Below are 5,201 nucleotides of genomic sequence, written 5' to 3'. Positions count from 1 at the left end.
TCAAGAGATCGAGACCATCCTGGTCAACATGGTGAAACCCCATCTCTATTAAAAATACAAAAAATTAGCTGGGCATGGTGGCGCACGCCTGTAGTCCCAGCTACTCAGGAGGCTGAAGCAGGAGAATTGCCTGAACCCAGGAGGCGGAGGTTGCAGTGAGCCGAGATCACGCCATTGCACTCCAGCCTGGGTAACAAGAGCAAAACTCCGTCTCAAAAAAAAAAAAAGTGTTTTTATTAATTTTGGAAAATTTTTGGCTATTATCTCATCACATATTTCTTCTGCCTTACCGTCTCTTCTCTTTCTGGTATTCCTGTTATACCAGTTAGCCCATTTACTATCATCCCACAGTTTTTGTATGTTCTATTATAATTTTTTTCACTCTTTGGTTTTGCTTTGTGTTTCAATTTGAGTACCTTTTATTTATCATCTTCAAGTTTACTAATTCTTTACTCAGCTCCGTCAAATCTTCTGATTAGCCCATCAAGAACATTCTTTTTAAAAATAATGTAAAATTATTTAATTTTGGTTGTGATTGAAAAGTCATAATTGTATGCATTTATGGGGGTACAACATGATGTTTTGATATATGTATACAGTGTGGCATGATTAAATCAAGCTGATTTACAGATCCATCACCTCGTTACCTATCATTTTTTTATAGTGAGGCATTTGAAATTTACTCTTTATTTTGAAATATAGAATGTATTATTATTGACTATAGTCACCCTGCTGTGTAATAGATCTCAAAACCTATTCCTCCTATCTGTCTGAAACTTTGTACTCTTTTATCAATGACTTCCTATTCCCTTCCTTCCCATGATCCCCCTGACCCAGACTCTGGTAACCATCATTCTACTCTCTACTTCTATGAGTTCAAGTTTATTAGATTCCATATGTAAGTGAGACCACGCAGTATTAGTCTTTGTTATCTTATTTCACTTAGCATAATGTCTTCCTGATTCATTCATGTTGTGGAAAATGACTGAATTTTCTTCTTTTTAAAGGCTGAATAGTATTCCATTGTGTATGTACACCATATTTCTTTTATTCTTTCATCCATTGATGGACACTAAGATTGTTTTCTTATCTTGGTTATTTTGAATAATGCTGCAGTGAACATGAAAGTGCAGATATCCTTGTGACATACTGATCTCATTTTCTTTGTATATATACCCAGAGGTGGAATTACTGAAGCTTATTATAGTTCCATTTGTAGTTTCTTCAGGAACTTTTATACTGTCTTCAACAATAACTGTACTAATTGACATTTCCACCAACAATGTGCATGAGTTCCCTTTTCTTTGCATCCTCTTCAATGCTTGCTATCTTTGGTATTTTTGATAAAAGCTGTATTTGTCCAGTCTCACATTGCCATAAAGAAGCATCTGAAGCTGGGTGATTTATACAGAAAAGAGGTTTAATTGGCTCGCAGTTCTGCAGGCTGTATAGGAAGCATAGTGGCTTCTCCTTGGGAGGCTTTACAAAGCTTCCAGTTGTGGCAGAAGGCAAAGGGGGAGTGAGACATTTCACATGGTGGGGATAGGGAGTAGGGAGATGCCACACACTTTAAACTACCACATCTTACAGTAAGACTCACTATGGCAAGGACAGTATCAAGGGTGATGGTGCTAAACCATTCACGAGAATCTGCCCCCATGATTCAATCACCCTCCACCAGGCCCCACCTCCAACATTGGGGATTACAACTGTACTTAAGGTTTGAGAGGGAACACAGACCCAAACCATATCAAAAGCCATTCTAACAGATGTGAAGTAATATCTCACTGTGGTTTTAATTTGCATTTCCCTAATGTTACTGACGCTGCGCATTTTTAAACATACTTATTGGCAGTTTGTATGTGTTCTTTGAAAAGTGTCTCTTCAGATTCTTTGCCCATTTTAAAATCAGCTTCTTAGTTTTGTTGCTATTGAGTTGCTTGAGGGGTTATATATTTTGGATATTAACCCTTGATCAAATGTGTGGTTTGCAAATATTTTCTTTACTATGCAGAAGCTTTTTAGTCTGATGTCATTCCATTGATCTATTTTTTGCTTTTATTGCCTGTGCCATCAGGGTCATAGCCAAGAAAATTATCGCCAAGGCCAATGGTGGGAGTTTCCCCACTATGTTTATTCCAGGGGTTTTACAGTTTTGGGTCTTATACTTAAGTCTGTAATCCATGTTCAGATAATTTTATATGATGTAAGATAGGGTCTTTAATTTTCTGTTTGTGGATGTCCAATTTTCTTAACATCATTTATTGAAGAGACTATCCATTTCCTGTTGTGTGTTCTGGGCACCTTTGTAAAAAAATCAGTTGATCCTAAAAGTGTGGGTTTATTTCTGTGTTTTCTATCCTGTTTCATTTGTCATTGTGTCTGCTTTTATTCCAGCACCATGTCGTTTTGATTATAACGACTTTATAATATATTTGGAATGAGGGAGCGTGACGCCTCCAGCTTTGTTCTTTATCCTTAGGATTATTTTGACTATTTGAGGTCTTTCGTGATTCCATACAAATTTAAGGAGTGCTTTTTTTCCATTTCTGTGAAAAATGACATTGGAATTTTGGTAGGGATTGTATTAAATTGGTAGAATGTTTTGTGTAGTAGGAGAGTTTTACAATATTAATTCTTCCAATCCATAAACACTGGCTATCTTATTTGTGTTTTCTTCAATTTTTTTTGTTGGTGTTTTACAGTTTTTACTATACATATCTTTTACCTCTTTGGATTAATTTACACCTAAGCATTTAACATTTTTATTGTTATTGTAAATGATTAAACTTTTTTTTTCTTTTCAGATAGTTCATTATTAGTATAAAGAAATGCTACTAATTTTTTGTATGTTGATTTTGTATTCTGCAACTTTGCTGAATTCATTTATCAGTTCTAACAGTTTTTTTGTAGTCTTTAAGAGTTTTCTATTTATAATATCATGTCATCAGCAAATAGAGACAATTTTACTTCTTCCTTTCCCTTAGGGTTGTCTTCTATTTCTTCCTATTGAATAATTGCTCTGGCTAAGAATTCTAGTACTATTTTTAAAAGCAGTCGCTGACCAGGCACAGTGACTCATGCCTGTAATCTCAGCATTTTGGGAGGCCAAGGTGGGAGGATCACTTGAGCCCAGGAGTTTGAGACAAGCCTGGCCAACCTGGTGAGACCCCATCTCTACAAAAAATTTAAAAAAAAATAAGAAACAAATGGAGTGGTGAGAGTGGACATGCTGAATTTGATCATTTCAAATATCCCCTCTTTGGGCTCACTGATTCTTCTGCTTGATCAAGTTTGCTGTTGAAGCTTTCTGTTGAATTTTTTGGTTCAATTATTGTATTCTTTACCCTAGGATTTATGGTTTTTTTTTTTTTTTTACTGTTTCTATTTATTTGTCAAACTTTTCATTTTTTCATGAATTGTTTTCTAAATTTTATTTACTTTTTTTTCTGTTCTAAAATATACTTACATTAAATAAAATACACATTTCAATAAGAGATCTACAGTGAATGACTATGCAATCTGGGAAGCTCCACAACATCTAGGCAGGGCCAACATTCGTGAAAGAAGCTAAGAGATTTTGCATCCAATCACAGTTTGTAGTGGATATCTTATTGCCAATCTGTGAGTTACACTTAACACATCATTAGCATTACTTGTGCAGAAAACCAATTTTGTTTGGGAAAAGGGAAAGCAAGCTCTGGCTTCAATTTTGAGTTCATTACACCTTTTTAATAATTTCAGCAATAGCCTATGCAGTACAAGGTCAAAAAAGTAAACATGTTAAGGTAAGTAGACAACTCTTCAGAAGCCCAAACACATTTTCTTGCCGTATTTATGTTGAATTCTCCATCTGCAATGAGCAGTCATGAAGATGGTTTTCTTCTGGGCAACATGATTACAGGACTGGGGCAATCCAGGGGACTGAGAGGGAGCATGAGGATGGGAGAGGGGGCTACCTCTTGCTGTTTCACCCTATAGATAAACTGTAACACAGTCCATGGACCTGCAATCCTCCCCTTTTATCATCTGTCATAATGCTTGATGTAGTCATCGACTTTATTCCAGAAGTCCTCCTTGTCCCACAAATGATGTTCTGCAGCCTCAATGTTCAGTGGATCATCAAAATTAAAAAATCAGTAAACAGGCCGGGCGCAGTGGCTCACGCCTGTAATCCCAGCACTTTGGGAGGCCGAGGCGGGTGGATCACAAGGTCAAGAGATCGAGACCATCCTGGTCAACATGGTGAAACCCCGTCTCTACTAAAAATACAAAAAACTAGCTGGGCGTGGTGGCACGTTCTTGTAATCCCAGCTACTCAGGAGGCTGAGGCAGGAGAATTGCCTGAACCCAGAAGGCGGAGGTTGAGGTGAGCCGAGATCGTGCCATTGCACTCCAGCCTGGGTAACAAGAGCGAAACTCATCTCAAAAAAAAAAAAAAAAATCAGTAAAAAAAGAGTTTAATCCCCAAATGGCCAGTGCTGTTGACCGAATGTTCTCTCAGTAAACTCAGACATATTTCCCCAGTCTTTGTGATGTTGGGGTGCCAGATCTTAGTCAGGCATTTCACTTTGGAAGGCACCATGTTGTATGCATTGGGAACTTCAGTTTCAAACTGAAAATTTCCACCCTGTAGTAACCTTCATCTGGGGTTACTATTAGCTGAAAACAATGAAGCTTGTTTGGATCAGAAAAATGCACTTTACATGTACAAGGTGAATTAGCTTCAAGTTCTGCAACTTCTGTAACAAGCAATTTTTCTCTCACAGAAACTCTCCAAGTGGGGATAGACGCTGTGGCTGCTGTCTGGGACCCTTTGAGGCCATCGTCACGCTTCAGTTTGCTTGCTAGTGTTAGCATTACTGCTGCCTTTACCCTGGGCTCCCCAGGACGGGTGAGGCGGGCCCAGTGCCCAACACCATGCCCGGCCCAGCCCGCTGCAGTGAGATGTGGCCCCTCACAGCTGCACCAGCTCCTGGCGGCAGGACCAGAAGTCTTACTTACTTTTTATCAGTATTTTCTTGTAGCTCTCTGAACTTTTTAAATAGGAGTCTTTTGCATTTTTTGTCAATCATTTCATAAATCTGCATTTCTTCTGGGTCTTACTTGAGCTTTATCAGTTTCTTTTGGTGGTGTCATATTTCCCTGATTTTTATCATCCTTGCGTTTTACATCAATGCCTGTGCATTTGAGGAGATGGC

At 38.1% G+C, this 5,201-nt stretch overlaps 1 pseudogene; it reads right to left on the bottom strand.

The window, feature by feature from the left end:
- Positions 1 to 3,970: 3,970 nt before the first annotated feature.
- LOC101048316 (NEDD8-conjugating enzyme UBE2F-like) lies at positions 3,971 to 4,967 on the bottom strand (annotated as a pseudogene).
- Positions 4,968 to 5,201: the final 234 nt, after the last annotated feature.

Source organism: Saimiri boliviensis, chromosome 7, assembly GCF_048565385.1.
Source record: "Saimiri boliviensis isolate mSaiBol1 chromosome 7, mSaiBol1.pri, whole genome shotgun sequence".
Classification (NCBI taxonomy): domain Eukaryota; kingdom Metazoa; phylum Chordata; class Mammalia; order Primates; family Cebidae; genus Saimiri; species Saimiri boliviensis.
The sequence above is the reverse complement of the archived record's forward strand: the minus strand, read 5'-3'. Positions and strand labels throughout refer to the sequence as shown.